We start from the raw sequence: 22993 nt of genomic DNA, 5'->3' as shown, positions 1-22993 counted from the left end.
CTTCACCCTGCAGAATACTAAATAAAATATTGCTTTAAGGACATCCTTGAGAAAACTGTCCTTCTGAAGTAATAGATGGCTTAGAGTTAAAAACAAAACCAAACCCTCAACCCACAACATTATTAAAGTTAACATACAGTCTTGGTTTCTAGGAGACATGTAAATGATTCTCTTGTATTTTTAATCTGTAAATAAATACTGCCAGATTTCCAGATAACTGCTAAAATCAAGTACCTTATAATGTTTTAAAATTACATTTATTTTTATTATTTTTGGTGTGTGTAGGTCAGTAGCTAGCCCAGGTTAGGGTCTTCACTTGGTTAAATAGTCATTCTGTCACTGAGATACACATAACCAATCCATTAAGTACCAACTTTTTTTGTAGGTAGGAGTCTTGATATTTTGCCAAGGCTGGTCTTGAATGCCTGGGTTTTGGCAGTTCAAGACCAGCCTGGGCTACAGATGCTCATTTCTCAAACAAAACAGAACATACATAGTACTTTAATTGTTATATTTGTCTTAGGGTGCTAGGAATAGAACCCAGTTACATGCTAGTACTTTATCATCAAACCACATGCTAGCTCGATATCTTAGGATTTCTACTGTTGTGATGAAACACCATGACCAAAGCAACTTCGGAGGAAAGGGTTTATTCAGCTTACACTTCCATATTGTATTCCATCATTTAAGGAAGTCAGGACAGGAACATAAACAGGGCAGGAGCTGATGCAGAGGTCATGGAGGGGTGCTTCTTACTGGCTTGCTTATTATGGCTTTCTCGGTTTGATTTCTTATGGAACCCAGGACCACCAGCCAAGGGGTGACACCACTCACAGTAAGCGCCCCCGCATCAATTACTTTATTTTATTTTTGGTTTTAAGAGACAGGGTTTCTCTGTGTAGCTTTGGAGCCTGTTCTGGAACTCACAGAGATCTACCTGTCTGTATCTCCCGAGTGTTGGGATTAAAGGCGCGTGTCACCACTGCCTGGCTGCCACATCAATTATTAATTAAGAAAATGCTCTTCAGTCTTGCCTACAGCTGATCTTATGAAAGCATTTTCTCAATTGAGGTTCCTACCTCTTAGATGACTATAGCTTGTGTCAAGTTGACATAAAACTAGCCAGTACATCACACTCTTTTTCTCCATTCTCTCTCTCTCTCTCTCTCTCTCTCTCTCTCTCTCTCTCTCTCTCTCTCTCCTCATGTGTGTGTGTGTGTATGTGTGTGTGTGTTGTTGTTGTTGTTGTTGACTACATTGGTCTCAAACTCACGGAGATCCATTTCCCTCTGCTTCTTGAGTGCTGGGATTAAAGGTGTGTGCCACCACAGCTGGCCTTTTTTCAAAAAAGTGTGTGTGTGTGTGTGTGTGTGTGTGTGTGTGTGTGTGTGTGTATGCTCCAGAGTGAACATGTGGAGGTCAGATGACAACATGGAAGAGTCAGTTCTTTCCTTCTACCATGTGGGTCCCATGAATAAATTCCAATGATCAAGCTTGCTGTAAGTGCCTTTACCCACTGAGCCATCTCTTTCACACACACCCCTTTTCAAGGTTAGTTATTACATTCATTTATTTATATATGTAGACAAGCACAAGCCACTGTGTGTGGAAGTCAGAGGACTTCCACTTTCAGGAGTCAGTTTTCTGCTTCCACCATTTGGATCCCAGGAATGAAACAGGTCATCAGTTTTGGTAGCAAGCACCTGTACCTGCTGAGCCACCCTATCAGCACCTCCTTCCTTTTTGTCCTTTGGAGGTAGGGTTTCACTAAGTTGTCCATACCGGGTATCAAACTCTTGGACTCAAATGATCCTCCTGCATCAGCCTCTGGAGTAGATGGAAGTTCAGGTGTGTGCCACCATGCCTGGCATTACTTGTTATTTGTTTATAACTTGTTTGAGACCTGATCCTCGAACTATATGATAACCTGTAAGCTTTAAGTTCCAAGAGGACAAGTATCAGGTGTGCTTTACCGGGTGCTCATCCCCACAAACAACTTAGCACATTACCTGTGTTAAGTTAAGCTCCAGTGGTGGTTGTGAAATCATCGTGTTATAAGTGATCAAGCAAGATAGAACCATGTGGACATTGACAGGCTAGATAAAAATTGGATGCAAATAAATGACCATCTCATCTTTCCTTGTGAGGAACGTGGACGAGAGGAGTCCTTCCTTCCTTCCTTCCTTCCTTCCCTCCCCTCCCCTCCTCTTCCCATCCCTTCCCTTCCCCCTTTCAGACCTCTGGCTTTGAGGCCTATTGACAAAGAGCAAGGGCAGTCTCTGTTAGTGTGAGTCTCCTCCAGACCCAGAATGTGAATGTCCTAAGCCTCCTGGGTCTGTCTGACTCCCTAAGAAGTTGATAGCTCATCCAACAACATACATTTCCTGGTAAGAATACTGATGCGTAAAAGTAAAAAACAGTAAGTACAAAAAGAAAAGGAAAAAAGAGCACAGATGAATGTCCTAGTTAGTTTTTTGTTTTGGCGAACTGACACACCCAGGAATCACCAGGGAAAAAGGGTCTCATGAGGGACTGCCCGCATCAGATTGGCAGGTGGTCATGTCTATAGGGAATTGTATTGATTGTTGACTTAAGTGGAGGGCCCAGCCTACTGTGGTACTACTACCCCTGGGCAGAAAGCTAGCTGAACACAAGTAAGGGAAAGCAAGCTAGCAAGCAGTGTTCCTCTGTAGTCTCTGTTTCAGTTCCTGCCTCTGGGTTTCTGCCCTTACTTCCTTTGGCGATGGAGTGTGACCTGGAAGTCTAAGCCAAATAAGCCCTATTATCCTCAAATTGCTTTTGGTTTTGTGTTTATCACAAAATAGCAGGGAAGTAAACTAGGACAAAGAATGTTTATCTTTTAGGGGAGTCACATGAGAGTTTGAGACAAGTTCTTGATACAGAGCACGAGAGGCTTGAAATTTGTTATGTAGCCCACGCTAGCCCCAAATTTGTGATCCTCTGCTTCAGCCTTCCAAATACTGGGAATACACCTGGTTTGTGATTTTTTTTTTTTAAATGCAAGCTTTCAAGGGAGACAGAAGAGAGTTACATAACATCACTAGGAGCATTTTATATGTTCCTGCTGACACACCGCTCTCTCTCTCAACGCTTCTTGCCTTATGCAGTGGCCTCCTGTCTTCCTCTCTGCTCACATCTGTTTAGGTTCTATCTTCTGCACACACACTTCCTCTTTCCTTCCTCATCTCTCCAATGTGAAACAAATGGCTCTCTTTGAAGGAAAACTTTTATTTCTAAAATTAAAAAAAGTAGAGAATGTGTGTACATGTGGAGGCCAGAGGACAACTTTATGGAGTCAGGTCTCTTCCCACTTCATGGTTCCTAGAGATTTTGGAAGTATCTTTACCTAGTGAGCCCTCTCATCAACCCCCCAAAAACTTTTCTTTAGAAAACACAATTAGCCAGGCAGTGGAAGCTCAAACTTCTACACCCAGCACTTGGGAGGCAGAGGCAAAAGGATGTCTGAGTTCTAGGCCAGCCTGGTCTACAGAGTAAGTCCCAGGACAGCCAGGGCTACACAGAGAAAACTTGTCTCAAAAAAAACCAAAAGAAAAAAGAAAAATAAAGCATAATTAATAGAATGTGAAGATAAGATGGAATTACAAGTAACTGCTTGTGTTTGTGTGAGAGACACGAGTGGGGGATCAGGGAAAGTACCCACAAAGGCCAGGGGAGGACATCTGATCACCTGACAGAGAACCATTCTAGGCATTAAAAGGATTTTGTGACTTGTCTTGGCTTTTGTATCTCATTAGTGCTCAAATAACTAATTATAAGCTGTAGAAACTTGTTAAAGCATCTCAGTGTAACTCCTTAAAAAACACATTACAAATACCTGTGTATATGCATCTTTCTCTCTCCCTCTTTTTTTAAAAATTTATTTATTATGCATACAGTGTTCTGCCTGCATGTATCCCTGCAGGAACCAGATCTCATTACAGATGGTTGTGAGCCATCATGTGGTTGCTGGGAACTGAACTCAGGACCTCTGGAAGACCAGCTAGTGTTCTTAACCACTAAGCCAGCTCTCCACCTCTCTCCCTCTTCTTATGTTATTTTTATGTGTGTAGGCCAAATGTCAACATGACATGTCTTCTCCAGTGGCTTCTGTACCTTATTTAAAAAATCTCTCACTGAGCTGTGAGCTCACTAATTGGCTAGACCAGTCAATGAGTCCCAGAGACCCCCCCTTCTCTACCTCCCCAATACTGGGGTTACAGACTGGCTGGCCAGCAAGTTCCAGGGAGGACCCTCCTTCCTCTGCCTCTCCAGCACTGGGATTATAGACTGACTGTCCAGTGAGTCCCAGAGACACCCCTTCCTCTGCCCCCGCCACTGGGATTATAGGTGCACTGGCCTTCCAGTTAAACTTTGAGGTTTCATAAGCCTACCACCAGCAACACACATCCCCCAACACACCCCAACCTTTCCCAAGCAGCTCCACCAAATGTGGACCAAATGTTGAAACATATGAGCCTATGGGGGCCAGTCTCATTCAAACCACCACAGCTATGTTTTCTAGGGAAACTTGTCTATGACCTACAAGAGAGGGATTTATTGTTACAGCTCAGCTTCAGAAGAATTGTGGCTATAAAGATGATATTTTAGACTTCAACTCTCTCCCTTGTGTGCCTTTCTCTAAATAGGTAAAGTTTTGAACTCACAGTGATTCAAATGTTATTATATGGCAAAAGTTTTTTTTAAAGACATACAGTGAAAACTGCCAGAGTTTCAAGTGAGGACCTTAAGACTTGACTGAGTTACTATAGCTAGAGAAAACTGTGGAAAACCCACCCATTCACTGACAAGGGTGCAAAGAACTAATCCTGATCCTAGACACCTGTTATAGTTCAGATGTCCAATGTCCCTAATGTCCATGTTTTAAGTAAAGACTTGGTCCTGAGGGTGGTGTTATTGGGAACTAAGTGGTGGAGTCATTAAGAGACGGGGCCTTCTGAGAGGTCTTTAAGTCATTGAGAGCACGGTTTTCAAGGGAACTGTTGGGTTCCAGTTGTTGTGGGATATTTGATTGCATTGTGAAACCCCAAGCAAGGCTGTGTTAATAAAGTTAACCTTGGATCAGGATGCTGGGCCAGCAACTAATTGACAGGAATTAGCCATCCAGAATATGGAGGGATCGGGAATATGGATAGAGACATGCACAGGAAGGAGGAGGGAGGGACCGAGAGAGTCACAGTCTTTTGGCTTTGGGACAATAGGAGAGATGCACTCTTGCTGGGTCTCCAGCCAAAAGGGGAAGGTCAGCTGGTTGCTTCTTGGATTCTCTGACTTATCAGGTTTTCACCTCAATATCTGATTCCCAAGTAAATAGAACAACTTAGTTAAAAAAAATTGAAATCCGGCATGTGGTTCCATATCACACTAGCCAGTGCTACAGCTTCTGCTGCTGCCACTTTCCTGCTGTGGCCTGCCAACTTGGGCTTCTGCCACTTTTGCCACCAAGCACACTGGCCCTGAGTGCCTCGCAGTCCCACCACCGCAGCCATTGCAGCAGATTTGGTAAGCACCTAGAATCCGTAAGGAGAGAGTTAAGCAATATTTGAAAAAGAAAGAAAAATCTTTCCCATGTAAAGAATGGGACTATCACAATGCAGAGAGTTGGGACTCTGTAAAGCACTATAACAGATATCTTGAAATGATAAATGAAGGGATAACTGACTTAGTAGGAACTGACATAATGCTGACTATAATTACTATCAGTTTGGCCATTCATATTATATCCTTTAAAATATGGTTTGATAACTATGCCAAATATGATAATTTGACTGATAAGATATAAGCCTTAGGGAGACCTAATAATGAAAAGAATAAAAATACATAGATACAAATAGAGGAATTTAGACAAGAACCTATCACACCACTGTATGATGAAACTGAAGAGGGGTGCCCAAGGTTATTAGAAAACCCACGTTAGTTTATCCAGTTACTATAAAGGAATGACCAGCAGACAATGCATATCCCAGGGGTTATGCAGAAGTTAGATGGAATCGTATAGAAATATTAGATTTGAGGAGATTTAAGGAATCTGTCATTTCATATGGTATGTATTCACCCTATGTGAATCAGATACTAGATTCATGGACAACTCAGAATAGAATTATTTCCAAGATTGGAAAAATTTAGCTACATCAGTATTGGAAGCTGGTCCTCAACTACAATGGTGAACATGGTGGAAAGAGGAATCTAGGGTCATAAAACAACAGCAAAATAGGGCTAGAAGCATTAACATTTCCCAAGAACTGTTTCTTGGTGAAGGTCAATATGGTGATTTGCAAAAACAGTGTGAATTGGATGATCAACCTTTGATCTATGTCATTTAACAGCTTTAAATGCTTGGGACATGTTGAAAAATCAGTAAAAAAAAAAAAGGTCTAAGTCATTTATTAAAATTATACAAGGCCTAAAATAAGCATTTATTGATTTTTTAAATATGGACTTCAGCTATAAATAGTACAGTATCAGATCCAGAAGTCAGATGAATATTAATTGAATCTCTGGCCTTTGAAAATGCTAACTCACAATATATAATTGTGATTAGGCCTTTAAAGGCAATATCAGCACCAATAGATGAATGGATTAGAAATATAGCTGATATTGGATCTCACACTTATGATGCTGCTTTGATAAGACAAGTACTTTCTAGAAATGCTAAGAAAAACAAAAATATCATCTGTTTTAATTGTGGTAAGCCAGGTCATCTGAAAATAGATTGTAGGGATGATGTTTCTGGAAACAATGTTTTTTCTAGAGACAATCCAAACTGAAGTCCCCAGCGTTCTGGAGTATGCAGAAGGTATGGCAAAGGCAGGCATTGTACTAATGAAGGCAGATCAACAAGGGACAGGAAAAGTAACACTTTGCTATCAAGAAACAGGTTCAGGGGCCTCTTGCAGGTCCCAATATCAAATCTGGTTCAATCATTTCCTGCCAGCATTGGAGAAACTCATCCATAGAGCAATTAAAGGACTTAATACCTGTTGTTAAAACCACACTGCTCTGCATGTGATCAAGGACACACACACAAAAAAGACACAACAAAGTTTTCAGGAGGGACCAAAAAAGAAATATTTTGGCAAACTGCTATAAATAATCAGAGATCAAAATTAAAAATACAAATAAATGATATTGAAATTGTAGGTTTATTAGATACAAGAACAGATATAACAATACTTTCATTGAAAACTTGTAATCCAGATAGTCCTTTTCAGGAGGAAAATATTTAGTTTCTAGAGATTGGAACTTTATCTTAGGCAAAACAAAGTACAAGATAGGGTAAGTGGATCAGGCCAGAAGGAAAGAGGAAAATTAAAGCCACACATGGCTGACATAGCAATGAATTTATAGGGATGTGATTTATTGTATCAGTGGAAGACACAGGTTAACATTCCTCCAATCTCAGAAACAAACAATAGAATAAAGAATATCTCTGAGAAAATTATTAAAAGGTATTAGCAAGGACAGTTACAGACTGTTAAGGTTAGACATAGTCAGGGCACACAGCTGTTGGTCTTTCAAAGGTACCAACAGTCCTACCTTAAAATGATTAACTGACAAATCTGTGTGGGTAGAACAACGACCTTTGATATCAGAAAAATTACAGGCACTAAAACAGCTGGTACAGGAGCAGCTTTATGCTCAACATATTGAAGAATGAATCAGTCCTTGGGTTTCTCCTATATTTGTTATTTTAAAAAAGCTGGAAACTGGAGACTGGTAACAGATCTGAGAGCTATAAATTAGGTGGTTCAGACACTGGGTTCTTTACAGTCTGGAATTCCCTTGTCTTCTCTAGTACCTAAAAGATGGTCTATTATAGTGATTGATTTAAAAGTCTTCTTTATTTACTACACTTTTACAAGAGCAGGACAGAGAAAAATTAGCCTGCACAGTGCCTACTTTAAAAAATTCCCAGCCTGTTAGAAGGTACTATTGGAAAGTTATTCCACAAGGACTGTTAAACAGCCTCACCTTGTATCAATATACTGTGCAACAGCCATTAGAAATAAATCATAAACAGTTTTCTCAATCTATAATTTGCCATTGTATGGATGATATCTTACTGGTTAATTCAGACATAGATACCTTAGAAAAGATGGTTGATGAAGTAAAGAGAATTTTGCATTATTGGGGATTACAAATTGCTCCTAAAAATACAAAGAAGAGATTCTATTAATTATTTTGATATAAGATAGGTTTAGAGAAAATTCAGTCATAGAAGTTACAAATCAAGAGAAATCAGTTACAAACTTAATGATCTTAAAAAATGGCTGGGAGATACTGGCTATAGCCTACAACTGGATTAACTACTTAAGAGCTTTGTAATTTATTTCAAACATTACAAGGTGATATGGACTTAAATAATTCAAGAAAATTATCAGCTGAGACTGAGAGAGAATTGGCTCTGGTAGAAAAAAATTACAAGAGGTACATGTGGATTGCTTGGATCCTGAGCTCGGCTGTATCCTAGTCATTCTAACTTCTATTCATTATCCTACAGGAACTCTTATGCAGAGAGAAGATGTTATCTTAGAATGGATATTTTTACCTCATAAAGTAAAAATATTAAAGACCTATGTAGAAAAGGTTTCTGAATTTTAGATTCTGAAAGGGGGGCTGGAGCCCCTACATTCTATACTGATGCAAAAAAAAATCAGAAAAGCCATGTTGTAAGTCAGGAAAATGAGGAAAGTGACTCAAAACACTAATGATTCAGTTCAAAAATCAGAATTATATACTATTCTCATGGTATTATTAGATTTTCCAGAACCTCTTAATATGGTTACTGACTCTCACTATGCAGAAAGATTTGTTTCACATATTGCAACCATTGGAGTTATTCCAGATGATTCACAAGTAACTTTGTTATTCAGTCAACTACAGCAAGTAATCAGCAATAGAATCCATTCATGGTACATAACACAAATCAGATCCCATATAGGTCTACTAGGCCCTCTATCACAAGGTAATGATGAAATTGGTCAGCTATTAATAGGAAATGTGCTGAAAGCTGCAGATTTCCATAAAAGAACGCAATGTCAATAGCAAAAATTTGAAGAAAGATTTTTCCATCACTTGACAACAAGCCAAGGAAATGTCCTACTTGTTCTTTGTCCAAACTCCATTACCTGAAGGAATAACCCAAAGGTATCCCAAGAAATGAAATTTTGCAAATGGGTGTGTTTCATTTTGCAGAGTTTGGGAAATTAAAGTATTGCACCATTCCATGGATACATATTCAGGATTTCAAAGATTAACTGAAAATTCTGATTCTGTAATTACACATTCATTAGAAGTTATGACTGTCATGGGATTACCTGTACAAATTAAGACTGACAATGCTCCAGCATATGTCTCTAGTAAAATGAAACAATTTTTTGCATATTACAATATAAAGCATACTACAGGTATACCATACAAATCCTATAGGACAAATAGTTATTAGAAAGATCTAATCACACTTTAAAACATATGCTTAATAAACAGAAAGGGGTAATAAAGATCCCCAGAAATAGAGCACACAGTGCTTTATTAACTTTAAATGTTTTAAATGCTAATGAAAAGGAACAACAGCTGGGGAGAGACATTTGATAGTAGAAAAAACTGCTTAATTAAATCAGCCTATGTATTTTAAAGATATGTTGACCTCTGAATGGAAACTGTGTTACAGTTTGGGAAAGGGAGTTGCTTTGGTTTCCACAGGGGCAGAAAAGCTATGGATACCATTGAAGAATGATAAAGTTAGGTTTGAATAGGAGAGACCTCTCTATTAGGAATGGTGATAGTTCATCAAACAGCATGGCCATTCAATCTAAACTGATTTATAAGGCTAACAAATGCCTCTCATTTGACCAGGTATGAAAAAAAATATTAAAAAATAAAACTTAAAAAAAAACAAAAACAAAAAATAAAACTTTTTTCTGTTGTCAAAAATAACAAAGATACAACCTGGCAAAGAGTAATTCCCCAAAGTTAGATTAGGACATGGTTTTGTTTTTGTCTTTCCAGGAGAATAAAAGCATCCAACTAAGGACTCTAAAGACCCCTCGACAAATGAGGCATCTGAAGAGGAAGGACAAAAAATCAAGAGAAAATTTCCCAAGAAAAAGAGTAAGTTGGTCCAATGGTATATTTCATAAATCTTCTCAAATGCTTGTTTTTGCTGCTCTCTGCAAACATAAAAGGCAAATGGTCTTTTTGTGCTTCTAGTTCAACTAAAATTCAAAGCTGGCTTTGGAGTAGGAGCATGCCTCTCTCTTTCTCTAAACCCAAGCATGCTTGTTAAAGGAAAATCTAAAATCTCTGTCTCATGTTAGAAGAGTCACCAAAAGTAAGGGACTAGTCTATTGCTACTAATCTTATAATCCTTTGGTTTTATTTTCACTCTTTTTGTTTGTTTGTTTGTTTTTTGAGACAGGGTTTCTCTGTATAGCCATGTAGACCAGGCTGGCCTCAAAATCACAGAGTTGCCTGCCTCTCCCTTCTGAGTCCTGGGATTAAAGGTGTGTGCCATCAACACCCGGCTTATTTTCACTCTTTAAAACTTTTCTTAACATATAAATATTATCTCAAAATCTATAAAATTATATATTGAGAGTAAATATATATATATTTATATATGTATAAATATATAAATATATTTATAATATAAATATATATATAAATATATAGATACATATTTATATATATATACATATGTAGTATATATACTTTCAGGATATTAGTAGTCATACGGAGTATTAACTAATTTTAGAAATAAGCTTCATCTAGATTTCTTCTCTCTCTCTCTCTCTCTCTCTCTCTCTCTCTCTCTCTCTCTTTTTGAGACAGGGTTTCTCTGTATCTTTGGAGCCTGTCCAAGAATTCACTCTGTAGACCAGGCTAGCCTTGAATTTACAGACATCCACCTGCCCCTGCCTCCTGAGTGCTGGGATTAAAGGCCTGCCTCACCACCTGATAACAGGAAATAATTTAAAGAACACAACATCCACACTCCCAAGAGATAGTTGGATTGTTTTTGGTTGTGGGTTATGGATGTTTGTTATTGTTTAGGTGGTTAGTTGCAAGTTGTTATTGGTCATGGTCAGGAAGAAGACTAAACAAAGGAGGTTATAGTAAGGGATTTCTTTTCCTTCCTTCCTTCCTTCCTTCCTTCCTTCCTTCCTTCCTCCCTCCCTCCCTCCCTCCCTCCCTCCCTCCTCCCTCCCTCTCTCTCTCTCTCTCTTCTCTCTCTCTCTCTCTCTCTTTGTTTCTTTCCTCTATCCTTTCTCTTCCATCTAGTGTTGAAAAAACAAGGATGAGGGATGAAATGAAAGAAAAGGAGGCTATAGGAATGATAGGATAAAAGGGTACTTTCTGTTTATTCAGGTAATATTTTATCCTTTATAGGTCTCTCATAGAGGTTGAATACTAGATAGTTGTACTGTTTTCTTTGTTACCAAATTCAGAAAAGAACTTGTAAAAGAGCTGTAAAGTTTATAAGGTTAAGACACATAAAAGCCTAAGTTGTTTATTTAAAAATTGGTTTAAGGTTTAAAAGGATATTTTTTAGGCTGGTAATACAAGTTATGATAGAAGATGGTTTAGATGTAAAACTTTGGACTCATCAAGATATCATAGAAAAATTTCTCTAAATTTGTTAAATACAAATGGACTGGACATGGTGAATGTAATTCTTACCTGATATATGTTTTAATTTTTATAGTTTTACTGTGTTAGAATTAAAAAACATTTATTTTATCTTAGCCAATACCTGATAACTTTTCTTATGGTGTATAGTTTTACTGTGTTAGAGTTTAAATTTTGAAACCCCAAGGTTGGGTTAATAAAATCAACCTTGGTTCAGGGGGTGGAGCCAGCATCTAGTTAACAAGAATTAACCACAGAGAGATAGAGGAGCATGAATACAGACAGACACAGGAAGGAGTAGGGAGGGCCTGAGACAATCACTGTCTTTTTTAGTTTGGGTTGGTAGAGGTGCGTGCTCTTGCTGGATTTCTGACCAAAAATGAACGTCAGCCATTTTTCCATTTTTGCTTCTTGGCCTCTCTGATCAAGTAAGTTTTCACCCCAACATCTGACTCCCATGTCTTCATTGGTAAATAGAACAACGTAGTTAGAAACAATATCTAGCCACCTCTTTTTGGTTGTTGTTGTTGTTTTCTTTTTTGGTTTTTCAAGACAGGGTTTCTCTGTGGCTTTGGAACCTGTCCTGGCACTCGCTCTGTAGACCAGGCTGGCTTCAAACTCACTGAGATCCACCTGCCTCTGCCTCCCCAGTGCTGGGATTAAAGGCGTGTGCCACCAAAGCCTGGCTCCAGCTACCTCTTTATTCTCACTTTTGCTCTGTCTCTGGATTTAAACGATTTTGCTCTCTGCCATGTGCTCTCACCTGGGTGTTTTGCCTCACAAAATGCCTAACGCAATGGAGTCAAAGCTCTGATCAAAAAAAAAAAAAAGCAAAACAAAACAAGACCTTTTTTTTCAGGCTGCATGGTAGAGAAATTGTGTACCACATGTGAGGATCTAGGTCTAGTTCCCAGTATTGAAAATGAATTTCTTTTTTGAAGCAAAGTATCTCTATATAGTCCTGTCTGTCCTGGGACCTGCTCTGTAGACCAGGCTGGCCTCGAACTCCCAGAGATCCACTTGCCTCTGCCTCTAGAGTGCTGGGATTAAAGGAGTACACCACCACTGCCCAGCTCAAAAAAAATTCTTTTAAAGAGTAAGACCGCTATAACCTTTTTCTTTGTAAGTTATTTATCTTGGGTGCTTTACTATAGTATTGGAGAGCTGACTAAGACCCAACACAGTGAATAAGTCCTATGGGCTCTTTCCCAAGGATAATCTTTTCTACTTTCTCCTTTTCTTTGCTTTTCTCTTCCTTCCTTTAAAATTTTATTTTTGTGTGTGCAAGCTCTAGATACCTTCCTGTGTCCCACTTCCCCCATTTCTGGGGTGACAGGCATGGGTCCATGATCACGACTATTTTCTCTGTGGTTGCTGGCGATTCAAGCTCAGGTCCTCGTGCTTATCTAGGAAGTGCTCTTCCCCACTGAGCCCTCTTGCCAGGCCCTCTTTGTTTTGGCTGTCCTTCCTTCCTTGTTAAGGATTGAACCCAGAGCTTTGCAAATACTAGATAAGCACTACACTATCCTTTCCCTTCGCCACTCACCCCTCTTCCAACAGAGTTTAAATAAATGACAACTATAAAATAATATGAGATGATCATCAATGATTTGAGCAAAAATCAAAAGGTGGGGACAGACAGGCGCTGTCTCAGGAAAGTCCTCTTTGTGAAGGAAGCCTGAGTGGGAACCCAGTGGACTGAGACAGGAATGCACATGGACATCTAGGGAGGAGCATTCTCCTGTCATGCAAACTCAGGTCTCTTTCGTTAGGTCAGCTTTGCAGTGTGAGTAAAAGCAGGGCAAGGTAAGAAAAAAGGATCTCAGAGAGAGAGAGAGAGAGAGAGAGAGAGAGAGAGAGATAGAGAGAGAGAGATAGAGAGGCTCAAAGTTAAGCCTGAACTTCTTGCTGGCTGGCTGTGTTTCTAAAATCAACCAACTTTACCAAGGTTGAAAGTAGTGCCTTATGGAATGCAAAAAATCATCTCTAATCCTCTTCTAGCCCCACACATTTCCAGTTATTATCATTCTTATAATGAACATGCCAGTCTCTTGTTAGCACTTGTTTTCAGCTATTCTCTATAAAGTGCATTTGTTTTCATCATGGGATATTCTTTGGTTGGTGTTATTGGGGTATAATTTGCATGTAATTGTTATGCCAAGTTCGTGAGACCCCAAAAAAAGACCACCAAGGAGCCAACTCACTGATGCAAATGCGTAAGGTTAAGTTACAAGCCTCTGCAAGGACCCTGTCCAGCAAACTGGCCCAGCAGCTTTGGGAAAAGGGGTGCCTGGCCTCAGCTGCAAGGGGTTTATAAAGGAAAAACCGAAAGCAGGGTGGTATGTGCCTTGGCTGTTCAGGATTGGGTAAGAGTAGGTGATCTTTGGATTCATTGGCGTGGGGGTTAGGGGAATTTCAAAATTGTTACTAACAGTTGCCCACAAGGACAGTTGTGGTGAGATGTTGTTTACCAAAATTAGTCATTGCCTGACCACCAGGATGGGGTCACTTTGTCCCAGGTGGGCACAGTTTGGGTGCTCCTTGGAACTGTTTATGGTTCCTTGGCTGGAGCTGAATCAGCCTTGTGCCACGCAGGGAATTTCTCAGGGTGGCTTTTCTCCAGTTTACCTTGCTCTTACAGTAATACAATTCACCAGTTTTAAATGTATAATTATTTGACAATTATACACAGTACCTTCCACCATGGTCAACACATAAAGAAAATAGTTCCACATTTGGAATCCCCTCTCTCTCTTTGAAGTCAATCCCCACTATCCATCTGCAGCCCATGACAACCATTGGTTTGTTTTCTGCAGAAGATTACATTTTCTTTCTTTCTTTCTTTTTTTTTTTTTTTTTTTTTTAGACAGAGTCTTACTATTTAGCTCTGGCTGTCCTGGATCTCACTATGTAGACCAGCCTGCTAGCCTTGAATTTACAGAAATCCAACTGCTTCTGCCTCCCAAGTGCTGGGATTAAAGGCATGTGCCCCTATGCCCAGATCAAAAGACTACCCTTAATATGATGCAAATTCTTATGAGGACTTTCTGTTTGGAAATTCTTGACTAAGATACTTCATTGAATATAAAAATCAAGTTGTTTTATGTAAGTTTATTATGCTGTCTATACATAATGCAGAACTGAATTTCAAAATGAATTGTGCCTTCTAAAGAAGAATGAAGAAGGAGAAAAACCACATATGCTCCAGAACTTGGAGAAGACTGAGCAAAATCCTGTACCTTCATGAATGCCACTAATTGTGATTCCTGTAAAAAAGGCACAGATTTGTGATCACAGAATGTTCCAGGTATTCTTGTAATAAACTTAAAAAAAAAAAAATCAAGCAAACTACATTAAGACAGAACAAGTACAAAACCTGTTGGTGCACCGTGTGATGCCTGTAGGTTATTTAATGCCAACGTAGACCAGTTTACTGACCAAGCTAACAAAAAGGCTGGGCGGTGGTGGCACATGCCTTTAAATCCCAGCACTCAGGAGGCAGAGGCAGATGGATCTCTGTGAGTTCGAGACCAGCCAGGTTTACAAAAAGCAACACCTTGAAGTCGTCTGGCTTAGGTAGAATAATTACCTCCTTGGAAGAAAGTAAGAGATAAGGGAATGAAGCCCTGTAAAGGCTCACAGAGCATTGTGGGGAGAAGTCGTGAGAAAATGAATGGCACATTAAAATTCATGAGATGCCAGTTAAGTTCTCTGAATAACAAAGTGATTATTATTATGCAAGGTCAGGCTCTTCTTTCATCTTCCCATAAAGACACAAAATCATTATCATGATCTGCCACGTGTCTTTCCTTTGTTATTAGATGCCGGACAGGCTTATTAAATGTTCTGCATTCCCTGAGGGGAATGGCCTGGGTGGCAAGGAACGATCACAGTACCCATGGCTTTGTATGGCTCTAATTGTAAGTGCATTTAAAGCAGAGGAAAGGAAAACAAAGCAGAAGGGAACACAGAATGGCAGGGTAGGCATTTTCTTGTAATGACAAAGAAAGGAATCTTTTCTTCATTTTACTGGCTCTTGCATATGCTTCACATCAGCCATTTCCAGAACACCTGGCAGATAACATGTCTGGGTTCTCCTTGGTCCGTACAACCTGGGCCATAGTTAATTTCTAAAGGGAAGTAATAGATGCAAATTAAGGAACAGTATTAACATCAGGAGGAGAAAACCAGGAATAATAATCCTGTAAAAATGTATATGGCCAAGGCTAACTCAGTGAAGTGTTTGGAAGACCAGAGTGAGTGCCTCAGAACACCCATGAAAATATCCCACCATAGGGGTACCTTGGAGAGGCAGAGACAGTCATACCCACACACAGACACACAGACACACAGACACACAGACACACAGACACACACACACACACACATACACACACACACACAGAGAGACAGGAGAGAGAGAGAGAGAGAGAGAGAGAGAGAGAGAGAGAGAGAGAGAGAGAGGAGTAATTGGTCTGCCAGCCTTGTCTACTTGGTAAGTTCCTGGGCAATGAGAAATCCTGTCTCAAAAAAGGACAGTGCCTAAGGAAAAACACCAGAGGCTGTCCTGTGGACTCTGTATGTGCACACAGAAATGTGTATAAGCACCCACACACATGTGTATGTATAGCAACTCAAAAACTTACCCACATTATAATTCCAATATACAAAGAAATTGCTGCTTTTTATTTTCTTAGATGGACCCCATTTTATTTGCAAGCTTCTGTCTTGCTCCATAAGGAGAAGGAAAAGCGAAACAAACTTGTCAACTTAAGGTAACAATCCCTTTCCATTCAAGTCAGAAGTTCCTTCCTCTGGAGGACTATATTTTATTTTGAGTGGATGCAACATGTTTACGTTTCTCCCCTCTTGTCCCTGATCTTGTTTAAAATCATATCCAATTGTTTAGAAGGATTTGTGAGCTGATGATGTTGAGGAGAGGAGAGTCCTCAAAAACCTATGGAGTCTCGGGGTCAAATGCGTCTCTGCAGTGCAGTGGCATGCCTCCTGTGGTCTGGTGGCCCTTGGTGGGTCCTCTGGCGCGTCATGTATTAAAATCAGCCTTTGTCCTCCTCAGACACCTGCACTCTTGTCCTGTGCACACATAACCCCCACACAGACATACACACACAATTAAAAATAAAATTAAAGTATCGATCAAGAAAGTGGTGAAACTAATTTGTGGTTTTGAAAATATTTGTTTATTGTGTGTAGGTATATATGCATGTGGGTGTACACACGCCACCACAGGTGTGAAGGTCAGAGGTCATCCCGAGGGAGGTGGTTCTCTCCTTCCACTGTGTGGGTCCCAGGGATAGAATACAAGTTGTTGGGCTTGGTGGCAAATGACTTTACCTGCTGAGCCATCTCGGCAGCTTCTGTATTGCATCTATTGATGACACTGGTCATGCTACCGTTTATACATGACATGATTCACAAAATTACTTGTTAAAATGGTTTTTCAAATTAAATCTTAATAAACCTGACCGTTCAGTACAAGACTTTTAGTAATGCTGAGTATAGATTTTAATGGTAAGAAATACTTGTCAGCCCCATTTTTTTTTCCTATGAAGAAACTGCATTGCAATTGAAAAGTCAAGGACAATACAAATTAGAATATTAAAATAATGAAAAGCAGTTTCACCACTAAGTGTGCATATATTAACTTATGTGCATAAAATTTAAACAATGCAGAACACGTGCTACACACCTTTAATGCCAGCACTCAGGAGGCAGAGACAGGTGGATCTCTGTGAGTTCAAGGCCAGGCTGGGCTACCTTGTCAGTTCTATCTCAAAACAAACTTAAAAAAAATGATTACCCAGCCTGGTCTACAAGAGCTAGTTCCAGGACAGCCTCCAAAGCCACAGAGAAGCCCTGTCTCAAAAAAAAATAATGATTACTTAGGTTTTGATTTTTTTCCACTTCCTTGACTTTGTAATCCATACTTGAAAGTTGTTTCATTTTTAGAGAAATAATACTGTTTAATTTTTCTTTTAAATAATGTTGCTGTTGAAGTTTCTCAAACCCAGCTTGCCACCTTCAGGCAACTGCAAGATTTACAGAGACCATAGCTAGAAATAAAATATTAATTTTGCATCTTTCTCAAAATTCCTTAATTAATAGTATTTTGATCTAGTACCACCTTTATATTCTGCTCTGTCTTGAAGCTTTCTCTAGCATGTATTGGTATTTTTCTTAACTTCCAATGCTTAGTTCATTTGTTGCTAGCTGCAAAAGGCTTCCCCATCGTTCTAGCTCCATTGTCTTCCTCAGATCGTCTCCTTGACAATATCTGCTCTCCACACCATGACCACAAACCGGTGAGCCACCTTGCTGACCCTTGCTTACTTTCAAAAGAGATCTACATCTGAGAATGGCTTGTTTTCTTGAATCCCTTCCACTGGATCTTTTCTAAAAACCCCCAAAATTCTTTTTCTAGCCCACTTGTGAGTTCTTTATCCTTCCTGTCAATGCTTGCCTTGCCACACCTCGCCTCTCTTTCTATGCTTTCTCACAAGCCCGAGAGGCTTCTATCAGAACGAAGTAAGCAAGCACAGGAGGCTTGAGTTGGCTCCTTTGCTCAGGAACATCCTTGGATCTTTGTTTTTGCCGTGGTGAGGGTTGAGGAGGAAGACCCTCACTTTACCAGCCAAATGAAAAAAGGGGGTGTGGAAGGGAAATACACAGAATCAGATTGATATTTAAAGCTTGAAATTTGTAAATTTATAATATAATTCTTAAAATGTGACTTCTTCAGTGCCCGTTTCAATGCTCCTAAACATGCTCTGCTATATCTCAAGTAATTTCACTGACCAAATCTTTTCTGTTTGAGGCAGGGTCTGTCTTTGTAGCCTTGGTTGACTTGAAACTTGATGTGTAGACCAGGCTGGCCTCAGACTCACAGAGATCCTCCTGCCTCTGCCTCCACGAGCTGGAATTAAAGGTGTGTGTCATGGGCTGGAGAGATAGCTCAGAGGTGAGCAGAGTAGTAGGTCTGGGTAGCCCAACAGACTGCCAGCTCTCCTAAGTTTGAGACTCCCCATCCAAAGTCCCCCATAGATGCACAGGATAAAGGCAGAGCATGTACCTCGTGTACCTAGAGGAGTGGTGGTATACCCAAATGGACAGATGGGGCAGGGATGACCCTATGACCGGCAAAACAGCTACTTCTAGAGACTAGAGCATGAGTCTGGTCTTCCTTTTAACTTGTCATATTTCCCAAAAGTGTTATAATAAGCTTGTCCTCCTTTTATAGCAAGGGGGGAAAGCTATTAAAGTCACCAAGTGCCGGGCTGGAGAGATGGCTCAGAGGTTAAAAGCACTGACTGCTCTTCCAGAGGTCCTGAGTTCAATTCCCAGCAACCACATGGTGGCTCACAACCATCTGTTATGAGATCTGGTGCCCTCTTCTGGTGTGCAGATATACATGGAAGCAGAATGTTGTATATTTAAAAAAAAATAAAAGGTGTACGTCACAATGCCTATCCAAGCGTTTTTCTAATTATCACATATACTCTGTGTCAATGGCACCTTTCACCATTCATTTTTTCTCTTCCTTTCACTTACCTCCTTCATTCAAACCAAGATCAACAAACTCATGAAATACGTTTTCAGTCTGTGTTCTAATTCTTTTTTCATCCATGTACAGTGCAGATTCTGTCTGTTTCTTTTTACATGATCAAAACAATCCTTGTTTTAATAAAATTAGTGAACTTTTAAAAAAAACTCCATGTATTTTGATACTATTGTTTACTCTTTCTATGAACCACAAGCCATTAGGTTCTGTTATGGTGTTTATAACTCTACTTGTAACATATATGAGATTTTTGCTTCATGTATTGCTTTTACTTTAAAATAGTTAATTATTATTATTATTGTGTGTGTGAGTGTGTGCAATGTGTGTGTTGGGGGTAGGTGGGTGAGTGTGCTCAAATGCTTTTACTCACTATGCAATCTAGTGGATAACAATTTGGGGGCTCTTTAACCATCACAGAAAGGATCCCATATTTCCCTTTCTTTCCTGAAGATGATATAATCATGTTACTGCATTTTTGTAAGTCTTTACAATTGAGTCCTCGATGCTCAGAAATAGATTGCTTGGAATCAAGAATGTTTGTTTTCTTCCCCTCCAGCAGTGGAATCAAGAATGTTTTAAAAAATTGCTCACTGAAGCAATAGCATTGAGGTGCAATCCATATTTTTTTCTCTATTTATCCCTTCTTTTGATCTTTCTCCCAATTCAAAGGTAACTAGACACAGATTCAATGATGTTGGAATGTTGGGAATGTGGACCTTTCTTCTAAAATTCAACCTACACATTTTCCCTTTTCACCCTGTGTTTGTTTTTAGTTTGCTACTGCAATTTGTAAGCTCAATGGTCAAGAAATAACCTTTCCATTAGGAATATCTCTAGATCATTAATGGTGACATATTTTACGTGGCCTTGGCTGTGAAAAGAACAGTTAGCATTTGGGCTCTCTGCTTTTTATTTTCCGTCATTCTTTGTTGTTGTTGTTGTTGTTTGTTTTTCGAGACAGGGTTTCTCTGTATTGTTTTGGAGTCTGTCCTGGAATTCGCTTGGTAGACCAGGCTGTTCTCGAATGCATAGAGATCCGTCTGCCTCTTCCTCTGACTCCCGAGTGCTGGGATTAAAGGTGTGCGCCGCCACCGCCTGGCTAATTTTCCTTCATTCTCGACTGATGTGGGATTCCCCTATGTATGCTATAAACATGTTTTATTACCATTGGTTAATAAAGAAACTGATTTGGCAGAATAGAGCCAAGTGGGAAATCCAAGCAAAGATACTAGGAAAAAATAGGCAGAGTTGGGGAGATGCCAGCAGCTGCCAGAGAAGCAAGATTTATGGTACAAGCTACAAGCCTTGTGATAAAATATAAACTAATAGAAACTGGTTAATGTAAATGCGAGAGTTAGCCAATAATAAGCCTGAGCCATTGACCAAACAATTATAATTAATATTAAGTCTCTGAGTGGTTATTCAGGAACTGGTGGGCAGCAGAGAAATTGTCCCTAGGTGGTTCTCAATGCATGAAGTCAATTCTATAAGAGTTATAAACACTGGAAGAAAATGCCTCATTTAAGTAATACCATTTCTCACTCTGTTATTGAGTTATTAGTCTGATTTTGAATCTTAGCTTTTTTCTTTTTCTTTTTTTTTTCCAAGATAGGGTTTCTCTGTGGCTTTGGTGGCTGTCCTGGAACTCACTTTGCAGACAAGACTGGCCTCAAACTTACAGAGATCTGCCTGCGTCCTCCTCCTCCTCCTGAGAGCTGGGATTAAAGGCAGGTGCCACCACTGACCGGCTGAGTCTTAGCTTTCTTTTTCTTTCTTTTTTTATGAAATAAAGCTTTTTAAAGAAAACAGATTTTATTCATTATGTATACAATGTTCTGCCTGCATGTATGCTTGCAGGCCAGAAGTGGGCACCAGATCTCATCATAGATGGTTGTGAGCCACCATGTGGTTGCTGGGAATTGAACTCAGGACCTCTGGAAGAGCAGTCAGTGCTCTTAACCTCTGAACTACTCTCCAGCCCGAGTCTTAGCTTTCTTATCTCTCTTTTTTTATGTGACAAAGAGAAAGGTTTAGAAGTTTCTTTTTCACAAGTGAAAATCAGAGATCAGTGTAGGGGACAATGTAAACCACACCTGCTAGAAGCTGGCTACAGGTGTGCCTGACCACTCCTGTCCGGGCGTGGTCAAGGTGAGGTCAGGATGACGCGTGATAGGGTTTTAAGGGGCAGCAAGGCACATGGGAGCCCCTTCTCTTTGGCCTCCCTGCCTTGCTGCCCCTGGCATACTCTGGCTTTCGTCTGGCTGGTGTTTATCTATATAAAGATATCTTAACCTTACAGACTATGTATCTTCTCGTATTAGCTGGCACCCAATGTGGGGCCAGAACTCATGACCCTGAGATTAAGAGTCTCATGCTCTACCGACTGAGATTCTATTAACTATTTAGGTTATAAGATAGACTTACAAAGAATCAGGCCACAGAAGGTACAAATTAGAAGAGATCGTTATCAAACTTAATAGGGGAAATTTCTCAGTTACAGATGATTATTAGGTAGAAGGACATGACTTAAAGGGTTTGAAAATGGCCCTTAAAGGTGATAAGGACCTAAACGGTCCACAAATATTATCCGTTGAGGCAGAAAAAAATTACAATGGGTAGAAAACAGAATATTGGATGCACATGTAGATTGGATAAACCTTGATTTAGACTGTATTCTGGTTATCTTGCCATCCAGAGAATACCCTTCTGGAATTCTGATGCAGAGGAAAGACACCATATTGGAGTAGATATTTCTGCCACATAAGCAGAACAAAAAGTTAAAGACATATATAGAAAATATTTCTGATTTGATTTTAAAGGGCAAATTAAGACTTCGTCAACTGACTAGAAAAGATCCAGCAGAAATTATAGTACCTTTGACTAATGAAATTTCCTCCTAATGGAAGGATAATGAATATTGGCAAATAGCTCTTACTGACTTTTTGGGAACGATTAGCAACAACTATCCCAAAACTGACAGAATTAAATTCACAAAAAAGATAGTCTGGATTCTTCCATGTATTGTAAGACAACTCCCGTTTCTTGAGTTCCTACCTTCTACACTGATGCCAACAAATCAGGTATGGCTGGTTATAAAGCAGGTGAGGTAAGTAAAGTAGTTCAAAGTTCATATACATCTGTACAGAACACAGAATTATATGCAATTCTCATGGTGCTTATGGATTTTACAGAGCCTCTTAATATAGTTACTGATTCCCAATATGCAGAGAGAGTCATCTTACACATTGAGACTGCAGAATTTGTTCCTGATAAATCAGAATTAACCTCGTTGTTTCTACAGTTACAGGAAACAATCATAAACAGAAGTAATCCTCTATACATTACACATATCAGATCCCATATGGGTCTTCCAGGCCCACTAGCACAAGGCAATGATGAGACTAATCGTTTATTAATTGGCACTGTACTAGAAGCCTCAGAATTTCATAAGAAACATCATGTAAATAGCAAAGGTTTAAAAAAGGACGTCTTCATCACTTGGCAACAAGCCAAGGAGATAGTGAGAAACTGTTCTACTTGTTCCTTTTATAACCAACCTCCATTGCCAGCAGGCTGTAATCCTAAGGGCATTTGGAGGAATGAGGTCTGGCAGATGGATGGATGGTTTTCACTTTACAGAATTTGGAAATTTTAAATATGTGCATCATCCTATAGACACATTCTCAGGGTTCCAATGGGCTACTGCTCTCAACTATGAAAAAGCTGATTCTGTTATTACACACCTGC

This window comes from Cricetulus griseus, chromosome 7 (genome assembly GCF_003668045.3).
Source record: "Cricetulus griseus strain 17A/GY chromosome 7, alternate assembly CriGri-PICRH-1.0, whole genome shotgun sequence".
Lineage (NCBI taxonomy): Eukaryota > Metazoa > Chordata > Mammalia > Rodentia > Cricetidae > Cricetulus > Cricetulus griseus.
The sequence above is the reverse complement of the archived record's forward strand: the minus strand, read 5'-3'. Positions refer to the sequence as shown.